General features: G+C 52.1%; 2 long non-coding RNA genes across 2 annotated transcripts in view; both read left to right on the top strand.

Moving 5' to 3' along the window:
- The first annotated feature begins 325 nt into the window (after window positions 1–325).
- LOC122473516 lies at window positions 326–4,893 on the top strand. Its single transcript, XR_006294689.1, has 2 exons — window positions 326–420; window positions 4,591–4,893. It is a non-coding gene; the product is annotated as an uncharacterized LOC122473516 (long non-coding RNA).
- An 11,959-nt stretch (window positions 4,894–16,852) lies between these two features.
- The window catches only part of LOC122473515, a 12,772-nt gene continuing 4,413 nt past the window's right edge, over window positions 16,853–25,211 (top strand). The window contains exons 1-2 of the long non-coding RNA XR_006294688.1: window positions 16,853–17,293; window positions 18,747–18,878. This is a non-coding gene — a long non-coding RNA (uncharacterized LOC122473515). The remainder of the gene's footprint in view (window positions 17,294–18,746; window positions 18,879–25,211) is intronic.

The raw sequence follows: 25,211 nt of genomic DNA, 5'->3' as shown, positions 1-25,211 counted from the left end.
GCCGGGACAAGGCGAAGAAGGAGAGTGAGGGGGCGAAGAGACCCCCCTCGTTAGCCCCTCCCTAACCCCCGCGCCACCGGTCCCCCCCTTTCCTGCCCAGAGCCAAGGGACAGACAGAGAATTGCAACTAGAAATTCGATCGATTGGTACGAGGGACCACGTGGTCCAGGGTTGGCCAATGACCAGGACGCCCGGGATGAGCTAATAATGGAAGCAATTTGTAACTTTCAGTAGCTCTCTAGGCCTGAGTACTGGAGGGAGGGAGACGCGCCGAGGTGCGGAGGTGGGTACCCCTAGTCCTTGTACTCTCCTCTCTCGAGCAGGGGCACCCGGAGGCCCTATTCCTCTTTATCCCCAACACGCAGACACTCGCAGGGTCCCGCGCCCACTTCTGTACGGCGGCCGCCGCTCCAGAGCAAGGTAAGCCGGTCTTCCACCCCTGAAACACCCCCTCCCCCATCCTTTCTGGCACCTGCAAACTACGTCCCCCTTCCTGCCCCATTACGCAATTTAAATCCGATTTTCTTTTTCTCGCAGTTGAAAGGAAGGGATCCTTTTACTTATTGTTTGTTTGTATAATCTATTTCAGATTTGGGCAAAGATTAAATTCGGATTAGTATAGTTTTCTCAGGGGAGGGTGGGTGGTACTTTTTAGATCAATTTTGTATTTCCTTCTTTTGGGGAGGAGCATTCTACTTACGGAGAGTTTACTTTTCTTTGGGGGTGAGTTACACCTTCTGTTTTTGCAAGTTTCACTTCTCTGATGATGTCAATTTCCCGCCTTTCTCCATCCCATTTTTCAATTTCAATATTTACCAATAATCAGTTAATGGATTTCAAGTTTCTTTCTTTTTTCTCCTTCCTCACTCGTTTTTTAGCTGTTGCTGAATCTCCATGATTTTTTTTTCCCCTCCGTGTGAAACTGTTAGTCTTGTGTTGATTTCTCTTTTTGTTTGGTAAATGAATTTATTGTTTGGGAAGCTCTATGGGGGTGTGAACAAGGTCTCTTTTGATTAATTCCAACCCCCTCCTCTTTTGAAGAATAATTTACTTGAAGTAGTTTATGCTTTATCCTCATTTTTGTTTAATCTCTCAATTTTGATGTATTTTACCTCCTTTTAAAACCTGACTTGTTCTTTAAATTTAATCTTTACATGTTAAACCGTTTTTAAAGTTTTTATTTAATAAACTTCACCATTTTATACATTTGCTTACCCTTCCCCAGCCTCCTTTGCACTCCTTTCTCCTTCATTTCAGGACCCTCACCCCCAACCTGCACAATTCCCAGCTTCAAATTTGACTCACCCTGCCAGCCAAAGAGGGACACCTAGGAAGAAGCAATGTCCTGCTTGGGTCAAAGCCTACATTCAGGGTTCTAGTTCTCCCCCCCTCCCCCATCGAGCCAGCAAAATCAGGGAAAGAAAAATTTCTGTTTGACTTTTTAGTCTAGGACTGAGCTCTTTCTCCTTGCCTTTATCCTGGGCAACTTTTTGGTACACAAAGTTGAAATCTTAATTCTCATCTTTTCCCTAAATTCTAAGAAAAGTACAAGCAGATCTTTGTACCTCCCCTAAATGTCAGCAGCTAGCTCAGGGTAAGCCTGTTGGGTTTCTTACCTTCTGGAAGAGGATTCCCAGAAGAAACACAATGTTTAGTCCTCTCTTTTACTTTTGATTAAGGTGGAGGTGGCAGGGATCAGGGCACCCCCATTTTGATCTCTGGCTCTGGCTTTGAACGGACACAAAGAAGGAAGGGCGAGCTGGCCTGAGACTCGATCACTTCTGGTCGGAGAGGTCTGGCTTAGGATAGTTTGGGGTAAATCTCACCTCTGAGGAGATTCTTGTTTAGCAGTACTGTGAAGTAAACCATCAAAATGGTGTGATGAGGTTTTCAGCCTCTTTAGATCCAGTGCAAGTACAAAAATCAAATTGTTAGAGTAATCTGCTTCCCCAAGATCCACCTCCTGCGACTTTGTCTGTTTCCCGGAGGGAAACAGAACCCAACTGGGCAGAAGTAAAACTGCCACTGCCATTGCCCCTCCCCTCCGGGTTCTCCAGCTCCGTCATCACATTGACATTCTGGGCACATTTGGCCCAGCCCCCGTCCCCCGCTTCTCCCAAGTATGAATCTAAATTACTATTAATAAGGGGCCGCTCCAAGTTAATTGGCATTAAAAGAATTCATTTCAATTTGTTAATATTAAATGAACGCTCTGCACTTTAGCTCCCTTCTAAGCCCTGGATTCCCAGATGAGTGATGGCAAGTGGGGGGTGGGGGAATAGAATGAGGATTTTATTTCTGACTCTCCAGCCTAGTCACTGCGGTGCCTCCCCTGGGGGCTGGAGATCAAGGCTCAGTGGGGGCTTGATTGGGGAACGTCCGGTGCTCTTTTTTTTTTTTTTTTTTTTTAAGTGAAATTCATCTGATTCTGTGGGAGCTGCAAATGTGGGAGAGGGCAGAGGGGAGCTGAGGGAGAGGGACAGTAGGGTTTGGGGGTAGTTTTGGTGGAGGGATGGGGGACTGTGGAGGGGTGGGGGTGGGGGAGTGGGGAGGAAAAGAGACAGAAATGCATGGGAGTGGTAGGAGCATAAGGGTTGTGGGGGTAAAGCAGGTTTGTCAAGGAAGGTGCTAAAACCCACCTAGAGAAGGAGGAGCTGGGGGTGAGGGTGGGAGATGTGGGGTAAAGCAGCTAGGGGATCTGAAGCTATCTAGCTGTGTGACTTTCGGCAAGTTGCTTAACTTTGCTCCCTTAAGTTTCTTGATCCGTAAAACTGGAACAGTATTAACAGTAGCTATCTCAGGGGTTGTTTGGGATTTGATGAAATCCACGTGATGTGTTTTCCACGGGGGCTTGGCACCTGGAAACTACCAGTAAATGCTAGCTCTTATTATAAAATTTTTTTTCTAACATTTATTTATTTTTGAGACACAGAGCATGAACGGGGGAGGGGCAGAGAGAGAGGGGGACACGGAATCAGAAGCAGGCTCCAGGCTCTGAGCCATTAGCCCATAGCCCCACGCGGGGACTCGAACCCACGGACCACGTGATCGTGACCTGAGCTGAAGTCAGCCGCTTAACCGACTGAGCCACCCAGGCGCCCCGGTGCTAGCTCTTATTATAACAGAGTGGTTAAGAGCGTGGATTCTGGAGCCCGACTGGCTGGTTTTGAAACTCAGCCCTGCCTTAGGCTAGCTGTATGACCTGGGGCAAGTTACTTTACCTTTCCAGACGACAGTTTTCTCATCTGCAAAATGGAGCTAACAGTCCTAGCGCACAGGCTGTTGTGGAAGTGAAATGACTCCGTGTGTGTGACGTGCCTGGAACATTGTCAGTAGAGTGGGCAGTACTGTGTCAGCATTAGTTATTATGGATGTTGCTTTTCTGACCTGAGAAGGTTGGAGATAGAGGCGTGGAACCCCTTTGAGGTTAAGGGCTCAATGGATTCTCTAAGCCTGATGAGCTCAACACACTGACCTAACAGCTGGGGTGTACACAGCGGGGGCAGGAGAGAATGAAGCCCTGGGGCTCTGGAGGCTGGGATGCCTGAGTTCTTCCCCAGCCTCTGCTGTGGCTCTTCGCTTGGCCGCCCTCTCAGTGCCCAGAGACTTCAAGGGGAAGTCACTTTTTTTTTTTCCCTGTGGCGGCCATGCTGGGGGAACTACTTTCTCGGTCTAATACCCGCCTTGAGTCAAGAGTGAGTCTCTGGAGTGGGGGCTGGGGTGGGAAGTGGCTAAGTGGGAATGTTTTGGAATGCTTAGTCAGGGAAGACTTGCCGGAGGTGGAAAGCACAGATCCAGGTGAGTTCAGGTGGGAAGGCAGTGAGGACGGGGGTAATGAAGAGGGCGGGGGGGGGGGGGTACACTGGCCAGGAAGGGGAGGGAGAAAAGGCCACGCAAAGGCTGGATGAGGCCAGGGGGCAAGGATCAGGTTGGCTTTGCTGGAGCCTAGTAAAATCCGTTACGTTTCTTGAAGACCTACTCTGTGCCCGGGCACAGCGTTATAGACTGGGTGTGTCCTGTTCGATGCTCACAACAACCCTGACAAGTGAGTGTCTTATTCCTGTTTCCAGAAGAGTCTGTTGAAGCTCAGAGAGCTGCCCCATTTCGGGTCACACATTTGGTAGCTGGATTTGCCCGGCACTGACCCCCGTGCCTGAGCTGCCTGCAAAGCATGGCCTCCTCCCTTTCCCGGGGCTCGCCTCCCATTCCTACTGTGTCCCCGCGTTTGTAGTCACACTTAGTGACTGGGAACAGAGGGTAGAGAATGGGACAGGACCATGAGAAAGCGGCAGATGGGCAGTGGGGGCAGAAGCTTGTCTCACATGTTTGTGAAGAAGATGGATGGAGGGGTATTCTCCCTGGAGCAAGGCCTCCAAGTCACTGTCCTGTGACTGCTGTTCTTGGCATGACGGCCATCAGGGAGCACAGTGACCTCATGGGGGAATCACATTGTTTTCTGGACTGTGGTCTCTAGCCCCCCTCCTTTGAGAGGGGAAGGGGAAGAGGGTGGTTCAGGTGTGGGTCTGAGCCCTGGATGAAGACCACTAGTTGTTCAATAAAACCCCTTCTCTCCTTGTTGCTTGAAAGCAGACGGCCTTGCGGCTGGACACCCATTTCGTGGCTGCACTTGCTGCCAGGTGTGGCCAGAGGGGAGTGGGAGCCAAGTAATGTCATCAGAGCCTTAAGACATTGGGTAAGTTCTTTCGCGAGCTGGACCCGATGCACCTGGGACTGAGCTTTGACCATGCACTTGAGGAGAAGTCCCTAAGAGAGAGCAAAGCAACCACATGGAAGGAAGCCACGTCTCCGACTGACCAGGTGGCACCGAACTGCCTGCCGTCGAGAACTGCTCCGCTGAGACTGTTACACGAAGAATAAACTTGGTTTCTCTAAGTTCCTGTGTCTGGGGGCCTCTCTCTTACGGCAGTTTTGCCTTCGTCTTTCCTGACGTCCCTCCTTACACCAGATTTGTGGTTCAGACTCACCGGCAGGGTCACATCAGGTCAGGGAATAGTTACAATAATGACACGTACTGAGTGCCAGATACGACGCACGTTAGTTAATATAACCCCCGTGACAGTCCTCCGAGAGAGGGATCACTATTATTCTCACTTACACGCGAGGAAACTGAGGCCCAGAGGAGATAAGTGATGTGCCAGTGGATACACAGTAAGTGGTAGAACCGGGGTCCCAACCTCGAGTGTGCAGAGCCCGAGTTCTCTATACAGGGCAAGTCCCCTCCTGCAGACGGAGAAGGAGGGGACCTTGGAGATCATGTAACACTTGGCCAGACCCCTTCACAGTCATGACAGGGGCCTCGGCATTTCCCACCCCGCCCTCATTTGAACCCAAGAAGTTCAGCGGGACACCCCATGTTAGCTGTTGGGTTGCTCCTTAAGATTTTGAGGGGCGCCTGGGCGGCTCAGTGGGTTAAGTGTCCGGCTCTTGATTTCGGCTCAGGTCACGATCGCCCGGTTCGTGAGTTCGAGCCCTGCATCGGGCTCTGCATTGATAGCGGGGAGCCTGCTTGGGATTCTCTCTCTCCCCCTCTGTCTGCCCCTCCCCCGCTCATGCTGGCTCGCTCTCAAAATAAATAAACCTTAAAGAAAGGATTTTATTTAGAGAAAGGACCCCATAGCTAAAACCAGTTTTGACCCCCTGATCGGTTTCATCTCCCCCCCCCCACCCCCCGCTTTGTTACAGATGAGGCCCAGAGAGAGGCCGTGACTTGTTTAAGGTCACACTTCGGTTTTCTGTCCATTTTCTGAATCCAAGATGAATTCTCTTCCCACCCCATCAGCTGCCTCAACCAGCAGCAAGGACAGAAATAACCCAAACCAGGCAGGGGGCCTGTATCTCATCTGATATGCTTCGGGATAGCCAAGCCATGCTTGCCTAATTTCCCCTGTGCCCCTCCTGTTGGATATCTGCCTCAGAGACCCGCCTCTCTGGGCCTGCACCTTTTCTCCAGCCGCCTCCTCACGCAGATGGTCAAACATGCGGAGGGAAAGGAGAGCAGGGGCCAGAGCCAAGATCCCTGACTCCTTCAAGTCTTTCCACATTTATATCTCCCTCCTCCCGCCCAGGCCCCTTCTGAGTAGCCCACCGGGGAGGAGAAGGGGGAAAACTATCATAAATTTCCCCTATTTATACAAGAAGACAGAATGTTTCTTGTGCCAGAAAAAACACAGAGAGGGAGCTGTCAGGGGAGAAGAGACCCAGCCCCATACCTTCTGGGGCCAATTTATCTTCCCGAGTCGTGGCTTGGGGGCTACCATAACCCTGCCTGTGTGATGTGCAGGCTCTGGCTTGAGGGCGCAGCCAGGACTGACAGGCCTCGAGCTTTGTTTCTGAGCACAGCCCTCCTGCTCCCTCTCAAAGCCCCTTCCCCTCCTCGCTTGCTCACTTGCTCTTTAAACAGGTTTCTTGAGAAATAATTCACATACTGTACAATTCACCATTCAGGCGTATGATTTGGTGGTTTCAGTGTATTCACAGATAACGTGCAACTATGAGCACAATTTGAGAACTTTCATCACCCCCGAAAGAAATCTCATACCCGTTACTTACCACCTTCGTGTCCCCCCAGGCCCCCTCCCAAGCCCTAAGCAACCACTAACCTGCTTTCCGTCCCTGTCGATTTCCCTGTTCCGGACTTCCCCGTAAAGGGAATCGTGATGTGTGGTCTTTGTGATTGGCTGATCTCGCTTAGCATAATGTTTGCGAGGGCCATCCGTGCTGCAGCCTGTAGCAGTACTTCGGCATAGCTCAGTCCTTTTCACGGCCGAATAATATTCCATCGTATGGATATGCCTCACTGTGTGGATCCACTCTTCAGCTGATGGATATTTGGGTTGTTTCCACCCTTTACTCTTATGTCTCTGGACAGCCTGGGTCACACAAAGTGAGGTCTGTGGGCAAGAACGAGTGTGTCTTACATGTGGGAGCACCCAATATCCACAAAAGCAGGGCCTTACTTAGGTCGTGTCTTCTTTTATGTTACGTACCCACTCGCTGGAATTTCCCTCCCTCTGTTAAGTTACTAAGAAGGGGCTGCTCCTTCCATTTCCTATCAATTCTTTTTTTTATCATCCTTATTTTGGTCACTTGCTGTATTCCTCAGAGTGGGGGACTCGAACCCTTCTCCAGGTCTTTTAGAGACACCTAAGCAGTTGTATAGATATCTTCCCACTGGGGAAAAGATTCCTGGAGTCTGGGCTCCAGTGATCCTCCGGTATCTCACAGCTGAAGGAAGGTCTGTGGAGGCTCCAGGTCAAGGGAAAGTTTTGTTCCTGGAGGCGTGACTGAGCCCAGAATGCAGGCCTCCTGCCCCTACCTCCTTTCAGTCTTTTACTTTACTTTTTAAAAAAATTGTAATGTTTATTTTAGAGAGAGAGAGAAACAGAGCACGAAAGGGTGGGGGAGCAGAGAGGGAGGGAGACCCAGAATCCGAAGCAGGCTCCAGGCTCCGAGCTATCAGCACAGAGCCCAACATGGGGTTCGAACTCGCAAACCGTGAGATCATGACCTGAGCCGAAGTTGGACGCTCAACCGACTGAGCCACCCAGGAGCACCCGCCATTTCAGTCTTGCAGACATGCCTTGGGCTCCGTCCGTTCACTTACCTACCTAGCCAGTCTTCACTAAGTATCCAGTGAACTCCACAGACTCCACCACCGACCTCGTAAGCCTCGCAGTTCCGGTGGTGAGAGCCAGACAAATACGAGTGAGCAAAATAATGGCAAGTTGTACAAATTCTGCAACATTTGCTGAATGAACGAACGCATGAACCCTTAGTATGTTCCCTGGAAAGAAACTGTAAACATCGGAGTTATAAATCACTTGTGTCGCCACCACCCTTCCTGGTGTAGATAGATGTCAGCCCTTCTCCATCCCTCGGAGGGGATGGTGTGCGGATAATGCAAAATGTTAGCTCAAGTGGCTGCCACTTATTGGACTAGCCATGTACCAAGGGAGTTATATATGTCACCGATTTTCACCCTTTTAATTAGGTATAATTATCCCCATTTTGAGGATGAGAAAAACTGAGACTCCAAGAGTCTTTGAAATCCCATAGGTAGCAGGACGTGGCAGAACATTTGTACTTTGCTCTGGGATGTGTATTTGTTCTCATTCCCAGCTCTCCACATTCAAGACAAACCCATTTCTTTCCAAGGCCCTGGTACAGAAGAGCTGGCCGCCCTCCCCTGTCCTGCCCCTCCTGCTCAAAGGAAAGCGGGCTGACACGGAGGTGTGTGTCCCTCTCTCACAGCTTGTGTCCACTGGCTATACCTGCCTCGCAGGTGGGAAGGGAAGGACCAGCCATTTCCCTTGCTCTGTGGGAGGGACCCGTGAGACGCCTGGATGTTGTCAACCAAAGACTCGAACAGGCCAAAGAGCTGACGACGTTGGCAAGAAGGGGACCTCCATGAGGCAGATAATCAGAAGTTGACGACTGGGGCGCCTGGATGCCTCAGTCGGTTGAGCGTCCAACTTAGTCTCGGGTCATTGTCTCACAGTCCGTGGGTTCAAGCCCCGCATCAAGCTCTGTGCTGACAGCTCAGGGCCTGGAGCCTGCTTCAGATTCTGTGTCTCCCTCTCTCTCTCTGCCCCTCCCCTGCTCATGCTCTGTCTCTCTCTGTCTCAAAAACAAATAAAAACATTAAAAAAAAAAAAAAGAAGTTGACGACTGACAGTCCTTGAACATCCCTCCCTGCCGCCTCCTGCTAAATCAGGCCGCTCCCGTGGTCTTGATGACAAATAACAAGCTTTCACACGTTCTAATTTTCACATGCGTTAGCTCCCTGCTCACAACAGACCTGCGGGGTAGCTAAGGCTGGCCTTGTTCCAGAAAAAGAAAGTTTGTGGGGCTAGCGTCCACAAAGCGTCCTGCTCAACTTCATGTAATGAAATTTATGTATGTAATGAATTATGTATGTAATGTATGTATGTAATGACATTATTTATGTATGTATGGACCGCGTACTCTGAAATATTTCACGACTGTTAGCCCATCTCCTCTTCTCTACCACCATATGAGGTGGGCATGAGCGTTAGCCGCAGTTTTTTAAGATGAGGAAACTGAGGCACAGTAATGGAGTGTCTTGCCCCAGGCCGCACAGCGGGCGAGTGGTAGAGCGGGGAGGCGGAAGCCAGCTGCCTGGCCCCACGGTCTGCGTGTAATCGCTGCACCAGGTGGGCTCGGCACAGCGACTGCACTCGGGAACTCTAGTTTGTTTTTCTGGTGACCCCCCTCCCCTTCCCCCTGCCTCCCTCAGTCTTTATGGCCCATTGGAAAAAAAGCGAGCCAGAGCTGTGGCTCCCAGGGTGACGATCCTTCAGCTGCCTCTTTGGCACTGTCATTCTGGCCTCCTATCTCTTGCCAAAGGCTCCAGCCGGGAATACCGCAGACGGTTTGCCATGGATCAAGGTTTCTCCGGAGAAAGAGCTCACAGGAAGGCTGCTGGGCAAAATGATGTAACTTGCCGTTTCCGCCGTTGCCTCGTCGAGAGCGGCCAAAGGAAGTCACTGCACGTATGAACAGGTGCCATCAAAGCACAGCCTCTGGCCAGTTTGGAGACCTACGTGGGCTGGAGCGGCCAGTGACTCACTGGCCACGTGGAAAATCTGAGGTGGCGGATGATAGAAATAACACTTCTCTAGGAGTGTGGCGTGTTACTCGCTCAACAGTGCTCCCTGACGAGGGCCCAGGGGTGTGCACCAGAGCTGTGACTAGGCCTGTTCATTCATGTACTTGTTATCCACTTATTTATCCAATGCATTCTAATTCATGCACCTAAGAGGCGCTGAGCTAGCTGTGGAGGATAGGCAAGACAAAATTCCTGCCCTCCAGGGGCTCACCGTCTAGAGAGGGGAGGCAGGAGCAGGATCCAGTGGTTTGCACTAAATCCTGACGTCGTACGGTCATTTCGCCTCGCCACTTGACATCATCTCCCGCCCAGCTCTGTCCTGCTGGCCTCTCCCCACGCTCAGGCACAGGTCACTCCTGGCCCAGGCAGCCCTCCTTCCTTCTACCTTCTTTCTGCCTGGATCCGCACCTTCCTTGTGAGCCAGACCGTGTCTGTCAAACAAGGAGTCTTGGATCTCCTTCCCTGTCAGTTACTGTTGGTCTGCAGGCAGGGACAGGGGTGGTGATAAAGCAGCAGAGATAGGCTTCGCCGTCATATGGGGATCCCAGGTGGGGCGGGCGGGTTATTTTGTTTGCCCCTGTGTTCTCCAGGCTGCCCTGGGCCCTGGGGAAGCAACCCTAAGCAGACCGCATCACCTGGGCTCCTGACCTCCTGATTTCTGTGGGGTTTGGCCAGCAGGGGTCCTGGCAGGGAAGGAGAGAGAAGCCACTGTGTTTATTTCCCATCCCCTGCTGCCTGCTCTCTCTCCTGCCTGAGTCCCAGCAGGGGTTCGGGCTCCTCTGTGGCCACAGCTTTGCTGGGTGGCCCTTCGTTCATGACCCCAGCTCGAATCAGGCTTTGCTGCACATTTCCATTTCCTGCCTCTTTGGGGCTTTCCTGGTGCCTCATCGGCCCTTATTGGTTCCCCGAATCCTGTCTATACCTTGCAAACTGTCATATCATGAAACTCCCTTCCGTGAAGCCCTTCTGAATGTGTCTTTTGTTTCCCACTGGAACTCTGGCTGGCCTCACCTGGGTGCAGAGGACCGGGTCCCCGGTGGTTCAGAGACCCAGGTCAGCTTTATTACCCCTCTTCTCCAGGGGCTCCCCCGGGGAACAGAGAGGTTGAATGAAGGACAACGCTTTACCAAGGGTTTTCCCTGAGGGGTGAGGAATCCCTGCCTTCCTGGAAAGCAGAATCAAGGGGCAGTGTGGGACAGGCAGCCGGAAGCTGTGGTCAGGCCAAGGGGAATGAAACAGACTGGTGCCCAGGGCCCGCCTCTGCTGGCTGCTATGCCCAGCTATCTCCTCAAGGCTTTCGAGCCCTGGAATCCCCGCACATACCTTACTGATGAGAAATCTGTGACTCAGAGAGGGAAGAAGGAGCCTACAGGAGGATCATTCTATCTCCCTCACACTGGCAATCAAAGAGAAACCCCGCTGGGTGATCAAGAGGCTGGAGGGTAACAGACAAATCTTGGCCGCGGTGGTGGCCCAGCACATAAAAAAAATCTGGAGCCAGACCGCATTGATGCCAATCCCGGATCCACCTCTTACTAGCGGTGTGATCTTGGACGGGGTACTTGACTTCTCTGGGCCTGAGTTTCCCCATCCATAAAAATGGGGCTGATGAGAATAGCAACCCCCCACCTCATAGGGTTGGGGAGACAGTTTAAGTGAGTTTGTGGTCACGAGGCCCCTAGGAACAGCACTGGCACACAGGGAACACTGTGTAAGTGGTAAAAATCGAAGCTTCTCTGATTCTGCCCCCAGCCTTCTTTTGATTGCGCACCTCCCCTGCCTCCTTTCCAATGTCCCGAGAAAGGGTGAACAACCACCAAGGGAGCCCCTTGTCAAGTCTACCATCACCGAGCCTTTTGTGAGCACGAGCCCTGCTCCGAGGGGTCACCATTCTGGGGAGAGCAGTGAGGACAGGACGCACCCAGTTGGCTCACTCACCCCAGGTGCCTATGCCCAGTGGGCTCAGCCTCGATGCGTGCAGAACGGCCTCTTCCCCCAGTCCCCTCAACTTCCCGGAGCTGCAGGGGGCCCGGGAGCTCTTGGTAACAGCACATTAAGCCCCTGTTTGTGGGAACTTTAATTTAAACACAAATTAGAGACGGCAAATGACTCTGGCAGCCAGATAAGCCATCCCGGGAGAGCAAGGAATAAGCCAAGAGAATCAGCCGAGGTAAGGCCTGAATTTAAACTACCGGAGATTCCCAGAAGCCTGGAATGGATGAAGGCTGGAGGTCCTCAGTGAAGAACCCCAGAAGCCCCACGCCCCACGGGCCCTGCTCGGGCTCCATGCCAGTCCCCTTTGCCTCTATTCTATTCTGCAAAATTCCAACCCTCCCTGCTCCCACCGCACTGTTTTGGAGAACTCAATTTCTTCACTCCGTCTTCTCCTCTTCTGTAGTCCGCCATTCTGAGAAAGTCCTACTTACTCTCTAACCTCCATCTACACTATCACAGCTGGAACATGATACATCCTGCTTATTGGTGGCTCAGGGGATTTCTATTCAGGAAGCAAACGTGATAGAGTGGAAATAACCTGAATGCTGATAGACCCGGGTTTACTCCTCTATACAATGGGGGTTTCCTCATCAGTTTCCTCATCTATACAACGAGTGTGTGAGAGGATTTCTAAGTTCCTGGGAGCTCTGACTTTTCACAGGAGAACTTGAGGGCAAGAACGTCCCAGGAAATCTCTAGTGTTCTATAACCCAGGAGTTTCCCACTGTTCTAGATACATTGTTGGTTATTTGGGGGCAGGGGGGAGAAGGGAGAGCAGTCAAGCCTGTCTATTCCTTTGTGGGAAGGGTCTCCAGGCTTTGCTTCTCCCCCTCCACACACAACCCAGGCCCCGGGCCCAGGCAAGAGGCTGCCTTTCCAGGTCTGTCAAGGCCTGCTGAGCTCAGCTCTGTGGGGCTGTGGCTGCTGAGATGTTGTTACTGTCCTCTGGGGTGGGAGCAACATATGTTCCCTCTGTCACAGCACCTGTGAGGGTGGCTGAGGGATGCCAGCCCCCAGGAGGGCAGAGTGCCACCCTCTGCAGCTGACCTTGAGAAATCTTAGCCTGTCTTTCTGGGGAGCTTAAAGTGAGGGCAGAGGGGACAGGTCCCAAACCCCCACCAAATGGGAAGCCGCTGTCCTTCGGAGGGTTAAAGAGCACACCTTGGCTACAGCAAGAGGGAAGAGGGCAGAAGAGTTCTGCCCCACAGGCAGAACTTGGGGGTTGGATGCTAGAACAGACTAGGACTCTGAGAGGTCATCCGAAAGGACAGCCCCATTGCCTTTGGTCTCAGAGGATGTCCGTGAGGCCTGGATCCCAGGAAGTGGTGAGAGGACTGTGACCCCAAAGGTCAATGCCAGCTCGTGACTCAGGAGTCAGAAGGTCCCTGTGACTGGCATAGAAGGACCTTGGCATTTTTTCTGGCCCAAGGCCCTCAGACAGAGGTGGACAGCTGCCATCGGGGCCCAGGGCCCAGCTGTGTCCCCACTTTGCCTGCCTCCCCCCTCTTGTGAGCCTGGCTGCCCCTGGAGCCACAGGCCTGCCCGCCATCTGGGCAACTCAGAGGAGAGCCCACTGCCAAGGGAGTGCCAGCATTGATTTATAGCCCACAACCTTGGCAGGCTCGGCTGTATGCCCGGAACCTCCTTTGCTCAGGAAAGAGGCGCGCCTCTTAAAGGGGCAGTGCAGCAGAATGCAGGGAAGTCCAGGATGTAAGCCGAGGGGTCAGGGGGCTGGCGAGGAAGAGCCCCACCCCTCAGGACTCGGGGTGACCTGTCCTGTCTTAGGGAAGCTTCTCTGCTGTCCATCACACCCCTCATCATGCACCTCTCCTTTGTAGGCTTAGCCCAACCCGGACAATCCAATTCAATTGGTTTAATGTCAGTCCCTCTTGACAGACTGCATACTCCATGAGGGCAGGAAGCAGAGCCATGGTGTTCATCCCTGCAAATGCAACACGCAGCACAGTGCCCGGCACCTAGTAGAGGCTCAGTAAGCATCTGTCAAGCATAGGAAAGAATAAATAAGTGAAGAACTTTGCCCATGAGGTGCGGAGAATGGTTTTTGAGATCCTGCAGCACCTGCCCCTGCCCGCAGGACCTCTCCCTCCAGGCCCCTTCTCCATGCCTGTCACGTCACCTGGGACCAGTGAGGCCAATCTGTTACCCAGACCCATTTGCCTCCCTCCTTTCCCTGGGTCTTCTCTCCGAAGTCCTTCATACAATGTTCCTCCCAGTTTCCTTCAACCAAGGAGATTTCGCTAATTGCCTTTCGCCTCCGCTCCCCATTCAGATTACTTCTCAGCATGGAAACGCTTCATTCATTCATTCATTCATTCAGCAATAGTCACCGCATATATGCTGCCTACGAGGCTCTGGGTACTGAGAATTCACGAAAGAACAGGCCGGGCACGATCCCTGACCCCAGGGCCTACATTTCAGGGGATGAGGCAGACCAAAAAAAGGAAGCAAATGTGTAAGTGCCAGTCGTGGCACCTATACTGTGAAGAGGGCTGAGGTGATCACAGATTTAATGTGGGGACCCATTAAACTGGGTGGCTGGAGAAGGCTTCTCTGAGGAAGTGACATGTGGCTCAGATTTGAAGGGCAAGAAGGAACTGTGTGGAGAAAAGGGGACCAGCATTCCAAAAGTGGCTCTGGCGCCTGGGTGTGAGCAGGGGAGTCCCTCTGTGGTGGGGGGGGGGGCAGGGGTGTTCCAAACTATACTCCCCCATCTCTTCCAAATTCTGAAACTCGTACCCCTTCCTTATGCAGGCACATTGTTGAAAATCCTTGGAGATCCAGCATGGGCTCCGCCTGGAAACTGATCAGAAAAACAACGCCAGGTTCCACTCCAGATCTCCTGCGTCAGAATCTGCATTTTCACAAAATGCCCAGTCGTTGGGAGGGACGGCGATGTTGGAGTAGCACCGATCTAGAGAACACCTCAGAGGTGGAGCAGTGCGAGAACATCACTGAGGTGAGTGTCGTGGGAGGCGGCGGTGGCTGCTGAATAGTTCAGATCTGAACCCGAGATGAGGTGTGATAGTGGATGTGGGTTTATGTATGTGCTTGTGTGTGTGTGTGTGTGTCTCCAGCCCTGAGGACTGCGAGCTATCTGGGGCTTGACATCTCCTGGCCTTTTTCCACACCCGGGGATACATCTTGACCTCACTGTGACAACACCCCCTCTTGTACGTGCAGCTGCAAGTCGAATGGAATCTGCCAGCCTCTGGGTGGTGGGGGACACCTCTGAAGCAAGGCAAGGCGAGGAGATCCCTTGTTCCTGACCTCCGGCAATCCATTTATCTGACCTGAGTCTCATAAATGCGTCCTGATGAGCCCAATCGCTTGCTAATGGTTATGAGCTGAGACCTGGGGATTTATGGCTGAGGCCTCAGCGGCCACGGACAGGAGCCGGGCTGCGTGCAGGAGACCAGGCTCTGCGTGGCTTCAGTTCATGACGGTCTGTGCCCAGAATCATACTGGGGACACCCCCGCTGCCTTCATTTGGGACAAAGAGCACTGCCCTGGGTAGGAACGGGTGGGCCGAGGAGAGGAAAGACCTCTGACTGCAGATGTCCTAGGGATGAAGCGTGAATGTCTGGGAAGCAGGCCCGGCTTGTCCGTGTGTGTGTTGAGGGCAGGGGAGTGGATATTGAATCAAGCACTGGAATTGGAGCCAACCAAACTGGGGTTCAAATCCTGGACCTGTTGTTTACCAGTGTGTGACTCTAGACAAATCACTTCTCTTCCTGAGCCTCGTTTTCCTCATCTGTAGATGGGAATTGTAAAACAACCTCACAGGCAATGTCTGCAGAAGGCACTTCAAGTACTAATTGTGTGTATTTAAGTAGGGCAAGAGATTGGGATTCTAACTCCCACTCTTCTGCTAACTTGCTGGGATTCTCGCATGGGCTCTGTCACCAACAGCCTCACATACAATTTCTGGGACTCAGTTGCCCCGTAGATATTAAAGAGGGGGCGAGACCTGACGTTCTGTTGGCTCCTTCCAGCTCTTATATTTTGTGATTTTTTTTTAAATTTTTTTTTAACGTTTTTATTTATTTCTGGGACAGAGAGAGACAGAGCATGAACGGGGGAGGGGCAGAGAGAGAGGGAGACAGAATCGGAAACAGGCTCCGGGCTCTGAGCCATCAGCCCAGAGCCTGACGCGGGGCTCGAACTCACGGACCGTGAGATCGTGACCTGGCTGAAGTCGGACGCTTAACCGACTGCGCCACCCAGGCGCCCCAATATATTTTGTGATTTTGATGAGGAGTCCTTCAGTTGGAAACAGAGAGTTGGAAGGGCATGGGCCTCATCCTGGCCATACAGAGGGGGTCCCTGCAGCTGTAGCCTCTGGGACCAATGGGGGTGGGGGTGGAAGCTGAGCTAGAATAGCCCCTCCCTCAATGGTGCTTTCTTGTGAGTTCCACTCCTGGCAGGGTGCTGGGCACTGTGTTTGGGAAGTCTGGGGCAAGAGAAGAGATCAAGAAGGGCCCTGCTGAGGGGTAGGGGGTTATTGATGGTTATCGATGGAAATGCCTGAATCACTCATGCTTTTTGCATGGGTAGATCTTCAAATAACCTGTTTCCCTTCCCCCTGCTTCCCTCCCCCACGCAAAACACATAGGGACACATGTGTGGGTGTGTACACACACACACACACACACACACACACAGCAGGAATTTTGAGGCTGACCTGATTGGAGTGTGAGCCAAATGGAGTAGAGAATCCCACTCCCACCCCCACCCTGAGAGCTCAGGTACAGACCTAAGGATTCCTATACCACAGTGCACGACAATGTTCTCAGCAATCCCCCCCACCCCCTTGCCCCATTCCGGGAACATCCTGGAGCCAGTCACCGTGGGAAATGGACATGACCCCCAACCCAGCCTCACAGATCCTGCCTCTCTTCCATGCTCTGTCCCACCCTCCCCCCATGTGCTTGCATGGAAACTCTGGAGACCTCTAGGAACACAGACAGCATCCAAGTCAATGACATTTACTGAGCACATGCTATGTGCCTGGCATTGAGCCAGGCACAAGGGCTATGTAGGGAAATTAGACCTGGTTCCTGTTCTCAAGATGTCATAGCCTAGTAGGGGGACAGACTTTAAACCATTTAATGACAACACAATGCGCTAAGGGACAGTAATGGACAGGCCAACAGGTCAATGGGAGAGGGAGGCATAAAAGGAAGATACTCGAGCTGCTTTCTAAAAATTTTTGGTAGAAAATTGAGAAGATACACATATAACAAATCCTTGTGTCCTCATCACCAGCTGCAACGACCATTACCTTGTGGTCAGACGCGGTGTCACTCCCTCCCACCCACAGGGCACCATTCCTTTGGACGGTTTGGATGGAGAGGCCGCAATCCCCCGTGTGGGCAAGCACTGGAGGGACACTGCAGGCAGAGGGGGAACGCAGCGTCCGCGGGCGCCAAGCAGGGCTTCGTGCTGATGCATCAAATTCGAGCTGGACCAGTGGGGCGAGACGCTGTGTCCACCGCGCACGTTGGCTCCGGAGCCATATTTCGCCCATGTGACTTGTCACTGTTTATGGAACTAGAAGTCTCTCGAGGCAAGCCTTCCGCAGCGCCCAGGACGCGAGAGCAGGCCCTTTGAGAGCTGGGAGTGAGGCGGGTACAGCGAGGCCCACGAAGGGCGCGAGGGGGGTGGGGGGTGGAGGAAGGCGCGCACCGCACTGACGGGCCCCGCGGGCGCAGCCGGGCCCTCCGCCCCGCGTCGGCGCGCGGCCTTAAATATTACCCCGGAGTTTTCAATTATCTCTTCTTAATGGATTTGCAGGGGCTCTTTCATCAAGCGCGGGGTGGCTGGGTGTGGGGGTGTGGGGAGCGCGCGGCGAGGGCTGGAGCTGGGAAAATGGCCCATATTTCAATATTAAAGCCCTTTACGATCGTCAGCAGCATGAAAGATGCTGCAAATAAAACGGAGCCGCCCGCGCCAGCCTCTCCATCTCGCAAGTTTTAATTAACGCTGAGGGGGAGGCGGCTGCCGGGCGGGGTCGGAGCCGGGCCCCGGGGCGGCTGGCGGAGCCCGGTCCCGGGCGCGAGCCGCGGGGATGTCGCCGCCGGTCTGCGGACGCGGAGCGCGGACGGCCGGTGCGGCTGCGGAACGCGCGGGCCGAGGTGGCGGAGCCGGAGGGGAGGGAAGCGCTCGGACGGTTTCGGAGCGTCCGACCGGGAAACGAACATCGCGTCACTGAAGGCAAATGGCTCTTGTTATCGAAGGGGAGGGGGCGTGGGGCCGGAGGACTGAGCGCCTGGCCCCGACCCTCGTTGGGCGTCCTTCCCTCTGCCCCTTCTTCCGGCCCACGGCTCCCGCCCCCACCCCCAGAGCTGGTTCCATCCCCCCACCCCTTCCCGCCCTCCGCGGCTCCCCGCCAACCCCCCTTGCTGGCATCCCGTGGCCCTCGCTTCGCGTGACCCAGCGGCCGCGGGTCCCCGCCCCTCGCGGCTCCTGCTCCGGGACGTCTGCTTTCTCCATCACTCCCGCGGCCTTCGGGGCGGCTCCACTCTCCAGGCGCGGAGCAGCGCGCACAGAAGCGCCACTGTTCTGCCTTGGCAGCGGCCCGGCCTGACAGCTTGTGCCTGAGCAACAGACCCATCCGTCAGGCGGGAAGGATGGAGCGACGTCCGGCTGCCCGCTCTGAGGACTCCCCTGGGAGCCACCTCTGGCCTTGGCCCAGACTCCTCTCTTCCCCTCTCTACACTCCCCAACCCTGCCCCAACTGCCAGCCCAGTATGTATGTCTGTCTCTAGTCTGGCTCTTCCCACTCCCCCCCTGCCCCCACCTTCCTATGCACTCAGCCAGGAGCCTGCCGCCTGGGAGAACCTCCTTCTCTCTCATGGGTCACGCTTAAAGGCCCTTCTGCTACCTACATCCACATGGCAGGGTGTAAACTCTTTAGCTTAAAAGGATCTGGGGATCTTAGTGGACCGCAGTCCAAACCTAAGTCAACCAATTAATACTCAGGGTTTAAGCCAAAGACTTTGGGCAAACCCCAGGAAGACGGGGGCGGAATAGAAAAATAATAAGTGTAAAAGACATGGTCTTTATTCCTGTGTACTTACAGATACTTAATGTGTCCTGAAGTTTTTGCAGAAATCAAATTCTCTTCCCATTGTGCTAAGGAGCTTGCAAGAACCAAGATGACAAATTCTACATTAAAGCAGCAAAAGAAAAATCTTCCTCTACTCCCTTTTTGGTATGTATTTTTTTTTTTCTTCTTGTCAATTTGTGATAATCATCTGTCAATCCTGCTTTTAAAATAGTGCTTGCTTGGGGTGCCCAGCTGGCTTGGTGGGTAGACCAGGCGACTCTTGATGTCAGGGTGGTAAGTTCCAACCCCCATTGGAAGTAGAGTTTACTTTAAAAAAAAATAAAACAAGGGTGCCTGGGTGGCTCAGTCAGTTGAGCGTCCAACTTCAGCTCAGGTCATGATCTTGCAGTTCGTGAGTTCAAGCCCCGCACCTGGCTCTGTGCTGACAGCTCGGAGCCTGGAGCCTGCTTCGGTTTCTGTGTCTCCCTCTCTCTGCCCCTTCTCCACTCATGCTCTGTCTCTCAAAAATGAATAAACGTTAAAAAAAATTTTTTTAATAAAAAATTAAAAAAAATAAAATAGTGCATGCTGATGCAGTATGGTTAGGAAGACAGAATTCACATTTGAACAGTTAGGAAACAAACCAATGCTGTTGGGACAGAGAGTAATGGGAGAAGGGAGTGAAAATGAAAATGAAAATGAAAACATGCTGAGTTTAAGGGAGACTTTCTGGAGGAGACCTGATTTGGAAGTCGAATGGTGATATGAATTGGAAAAGAAAGTTCCAGATGGGGAAACACTGGGCCCGAAGTAGGACAGATCCTGTATTTTATTTTGGGTTGAGGAACAGGTACACATGGCTAAAACACGTCTCTGAAAATAGGTTAAGATGAAACAAAACTTGTGTGATAGCAGGAAGAATTCACGGAAGACGATGGGATCTCCATGATGCTGGAGACTGAAGTGAGTGGGGAGGGGCCCTGAGCACCCCTTCTCCCAAGGAGTCCTCCTGTACTTGGGATAGGCCAGGGGAGAGATGCCCGGCCCCGGGGACTCGGCCATCACCTTTTGTTGTCCCTTTAGAAGGTCCAGGAATATGGCCATTGGAGGCAGGGCTCCACAGTTTCAACCACCAGCCCTGACACAGGGGAGGAAGGAGAGAGAAGCAAAATCCTTTCCCTGCATCCAGAGTGTAAGGGGGAGAAACAGAGTTCCAGTCACTCAAATCGACAAGTTTTTTGAGCACCAGATATGGGTGCCAAGCACTATACAAGGCACTGAGGACCGAGAGGTGACCAAGGCCCAGTCCTGGTCAACAAGGTGCTCACAGTTTGGTGGGGAGGACAATCCACTCATTCAGAAAAAGTGCTGAGCTCTTATCAGGCAGTGCCACAGGCACTAGAGATACAAGTGCAAACCAGACAGACTCCGTCCCTGCTTCTCAGAGATCACTGTCTGCTGCAGAAGATAGGAGCAGAACTGGCAGTTAGAATTCAGGGTGATGTGTGCTCTGCAGGGGACTGGACCGTTGCCATGTGCAGCGCGGGGGGGGGGGGGGGCGCATGTGTGGGACATCCACCCTAGTCTGTGAAAGGGGAAGCGAGGACGATGTAGAAAAGGCAACACTAGGGGCGCCTGGGTGGCGCAGTCGGTTAAGCGTCCCACTTCAGCCAGGTCACGATCTCACGGTCCGTGAGTTCGAGCCCCGCGTCAGGCTCTGGGCTGATGGCTCAGAGCCTGGAGCCTGTTTCCGATTCTGTGTCTCCCTCTCTCTCTGCCCCTCCCCTGTTCATGCTCTGTCTCTCTCTGTCCCAAAAATAAATAAACGTTGAAAAGGCAACACTAAATCTACCTCAAAGGATGCACAGAAATCAAGGGCAGAAGAGTGGGGGGAGCACCTGGGTGGCTCGCGTCCAACTCGTGATCTCGGCTCAGGTCGTGATCTCAATGGCTCGAGGGATCGAGCCCTGCATCAGGCTCTGTGCTGATAGCGGGGAGCCTGCTTAGGAGTCTCTCTATCTCCCTCTCTCTCTGCTCCTCCCCCCTCAAAATAAATAAACTTTAAAAATTAAGAAAAAAAAAAGAAATCAAGGGCAGAATGGCATGGGGAGGATGTTGAGGGCCCAGAGTTTGTGGGTCTGTTCGGCATCCCAGCAGGGGCTGTGGTCACAGCAGGCCCAGGCCATGTTTCCTTCCTCTAGGCACAGAATAGCACTGGCCTGCATTACCCTAGCTCTTCCAACAGCTGCAGGGAGAGCCAGATGATAATCCCAACAGAGCCAGACCAGGGAACGAGCTTATCAGTTTTCCTTATTCTCCCGAGAAGCTTCTGCCTCAGGGCTAGGCTGTTTGGGAAGGCTGGAGGGCAGAGGGGCTCTGTGGAGGGTCTTACTCTTCCCACATCCCCCTTACTGATAACGGTTTTGAAACAAACCAGATTTTAAATAACAAGAAACAAAGTGATCGTCTCTCTGGCTGCAGCTGAATACAAACCAGGACAAGAAAGAATTGTCCTCTCTAGAATGTTTCTGCCTCCTCAGTCCTAACCAGCTCCCTACACGAGCCATCCTCACTACCCCACTGGAGCTGAGTCTGGAAGGGCAGGGGTGAAGCAGCAAAGTAGGAAAGGCACTGGGAGAAGGGCCTGGGCAAAGGCCCAGAGGCAAGAGCGTCTGTGGTCTCTTTGGGGAAACCGCAGGTCCTCCAGTGTAGAGAGGAGAAGGCACAGGCTGGTGAAGAGCCAATTTGTCAGGCTAAGGGGGTGGGGACAGTGAGGGACCCTGGAAGTATTTATGGTATAAAATGCTGACAAGTTTTTCTATACTCTTGTTCCCGCTATCCAGAATTGAGGTTTTATTAAACTATTATTAAACGTTAGTCAACTTTGCTCTGAAGTTTTAAAAATAAAACAAACAGGTCACTACCGATAAAACTAAAGCTCCCTTTCCCCCCTCCCCAGTATCATTCTCCTCCCTCCCAGAGGCACCACCATAAATTTGGAGTTGTTCATCCATCCAGTCTATGTTTTCATATTTTTAACACACACATATGTCCATTGCTTCAGTGCTTTTTTTTGAGACAGAGAGAGAGAGCAGGAAGGGGGTGGAGGGGGAGAGAGAGAGAGAGAGAGAGAAAGAGAGAATCTTAAGCAGGCTCCACACTCAGCATGAAGTTTGACACAGGGCACAATCCCATGACCCTGGGATCATGAGCTGGGCCGAAATCAAGAGTTGGATGCTGGGAGTACCTGGGTGGCTCAGTTGGTTAAGTGTCCAACTTCAGCTCAGGTCATGATCTCATGGTTCATGAGTTTGAGCCTGGTTTGGATTCTGTATCTACCTCTGTCTCTGTCCCTCCCCCATTCATGTTCTCCCTCTCTCTCTCCCTCTCCCTCTCCCTCTCCCTCTCCCTCTCTCTCTCTCTCTCTCAAAAGTAAATAAACATTTAAAAAAATTTAAAAAATGGGCCCCTGGGTGGCTCAGTCGGTTAAGCGTCCAACTTTGGCTCAGATCATGATCTCACAGTTCATGGGTTCAAGCCCCGCGTCAGGCTCTGTGCTAACAGCTCAGAGCCTGGAGACTGCTTCGGATTCTGTGTCTCCTCTCTCTGCTCCTCCCCCACTCATGCTCTGTCTCTCTCTCAAAAATAAACAAACATTAAAAAAAAATTTTTTTTTAATTAAAAAAAAAAGTCAGACGCTCAACCGACTGAACCACCCAGGCACCCCTGCTTCGGTGCTTTTTAAAAAACTCTTCAACTATTATGATATAATTTACAACTTGATTTTTTTCATTCCACATTAAAAAAAAAAGTCTTCATTTGAGGTTTTTGGCAAAGCACTGATCAGATCTGGGTTTGTAAGATCACTCTGGCTACCAAGTGGAGGACTCCAGGTGACAGGGAGGACTGAGGATGGTAAGAGCGGAAAAGGGGGTAACAGATGTTCAAAAGGTAGAATCCACAGCAGAGGTCACTGATGGCGAGCCTGGAAGGCACGGGTTTGTTTTGTACACGCTGCTCTTCAGCACCATGAACAGGGCCCTGTTGATTGAAGATGCTCAATAAATACTTGTTGAATCAGAGAGGTTGATAGGGACAGAGGAATCCAGATCCACTCCCAGATTCTCATCCCAGTGTGACTGATGGGATGATGGTGCTAGTATCCAAGATGAGGGTCCCAGGAAGAGGAACTGGATTGCAGGGAAAGATTAATCCAGAAGCTGTCTTTCTGGGCTGGAGGAAATGGGGCTGCATTGCACAATAGGGGTTGATGATAGGGAGCAGAACAGACTCCCACTTCTCAGGACTGAGGGCAATGAAGGATTTGAAGCGATCCAGAGACTGGAGGGGGGGGAAAGTTTCAGTCATGCTGGAGGCAAAGGGAGAGTTGAAAACCAAACGAGATCAAACACCAGTTCCCTCAGAAGGCCAGGAGGGCAGGGCCCCGCTTCCGCCGCTTCCGCGTTACCCACAACGAATGCCTTGTTGCCCGTTGTGTGGCGAGTACCGCAGCCCATTAGCCAAGGCAGAGGAGGAGGAAGAAGGTGTAATAAGTGATTCTAGAATCATAAAGACCTTGTCAGGTGCCCACACTCCCAACTTTGCTCCCACTCCATATTCATCAACAAGATGGACGGGCAGGGTGCTCACAATTGCTTCCTAGGGACTTGTTCTTGACCAAATCCAATCTCTCTATTCAGGGAAGGATGTGAAATATAACCTGCTTTCCTGCTCTTAAAACCCAGAGTTCTGGTCATCACCTCGAAAGGCTGCCCCCTCTGCGAAGAGCTCCCTCAAAGCTACTGTCCCTCCTCCTTCCTTTACCCCACCCACCCCTGCCCAGGCCCAGCCACCTCCCACCCTCCGCTGCCAATTCACCTTTAAACAGTCTCTCGTTTGTCTTCTCCTTCTCTTTCTCTGACACACTCCCCTCCCCTGGAAGCCTTCCCTGCCCCACCCTCCCCTGCACCCTAGCACTGATTTCCTGAACTGAACCCTGCAGCTCTCAGCTCCAATCTCATCCGTCTTTGTCCCTCTTTCCAGCCCTCACCTGAGCCTTCCATGGCTTGGCCTCAGAGTTCTTTGGGTCCTAGGTATGATTAATGGCATTTCCCTATGTCATCCCTGGGTTCTGGGGCTGGAATGCCTTTACCATCCCCGGTGCTCCTCTTTTGGGGGGGGCAGAGCATCACTTAAGTTTTGTTTGGCAGAGCAAGGCATTTCCTTCTCTCAGAATAAGAGCCGTTGTAGATCCACGTCACTCGACGCCCTTTCCTAGGAGTACTTGTAATTTAGACTTGTTCTTTATTCATGGAGTTTTAAATATCACCAAGAAACGGAGTAGGTGGAGGGGGAAATCTTGGAAGAGCTGGTCAGGGTCCAGTCAGCCCACTTCTCCATGAACCTGCCATGTGAAGGGGTGCTGGGATCCACTCGAAAGGCCTTTTGTCCTCTGGATCCAACCCCTAAGAGTCACCAAAGGACCAACCTAATGATCCTCAAACCATGCTGTGACCAGTCCCCTCCCACCTTGAACTTGGGCAGGCTTCTGACTTTTATCAGAGCAATACACCCGGCAAAATACCACCTCACTGAACCCCCTACACCGACCAGAGCTCTAAACCGTCAGAGTCACACTGTGTGACTTAAACAGGTAGACACTCAACATGGCTACCCCAAGTCACGTGCCCTCCCCAGCTAACCAAGGTTCTTCCTTGGCGGGGAAACTATTTGGATTCTTTTTCCTACTTTTTCACTATCTGGATGGTTAAATTTCTCTGCAATCAATATATATTACTTGTGCCATTAAGGAGAAAGTAAAACTCTAGAAAGACCAGGAGTTAGGAAGTATAGCTACAGGGGGCCATGGAGGTGGCTTCTGCTGAGTTGGTAACACAGCCCGAGTTAGGTGTGTGTCCTGTGGATGTGCTAATGAACAAAGGGCCAGCCCACGGCAGCCTTGAGCCCTGGGCAGCCCCACACCCGGCTAACAGGGGCACCTGCAGGGGATGAGAACGCAGGTAAAGAGAGGAAGGGTCGACAAGACCTGGATGGTCGAATTCCTTTCACAGCCATAAAACTTAAAAGATCTAAGTGACAGGAAGCTTTGGGGTTTTTCTGTAAGAATCCAACCGATTTTAAGTGTTATGCTTTGCAGCCTTCTATAAAGTATGCTGTTCACCCAGTTGATGATTAGTGGTTCAGCTAGTAATTATTAAACAGGAAGGAATCAGGAATAAGTTGCTGTAAATTTAAACTGAACACTTCATGTTCTGAATGCTAAACTTGAAGGTTAAACATTGGGCAGGTGGGAACAGTAGTGTGGTTTGTATGTTTTGTTCTTTTAAAGAGTAACAAAGTTAGAAACCCTGGCTCTTGTCCAGGCTCTGTCCCTAACGTAAAGATTCTCAAACTTTTCTGCCAAAGTCCCTTTGATATTAGAGAGAGGTGAGTGAATGGACCCCAGCAGTCTGGGGACTCAGCTTGAAGGGTTGTGGC

The sequence above is a fragment of the Prionailurus bengalensis genome, chromosome B4, assembly GCF_016509475.1.
Source record: "Prionailurus bengalensis isolate Pbe53 chromosome B4, Fcat_Pben_1.1_paternal_pri, whole genome shotgun sequence".
NCBI lineage: Eukaryota > Metazoa > Chordata > Mammalia > Carnivora > Felidae > Prionailurus > Prionailurus bengalensis.
Note: the sequence above shows the minus strand (reverse complement) of the source record. Positions and strands in the feature narration are given on the sequence as shown.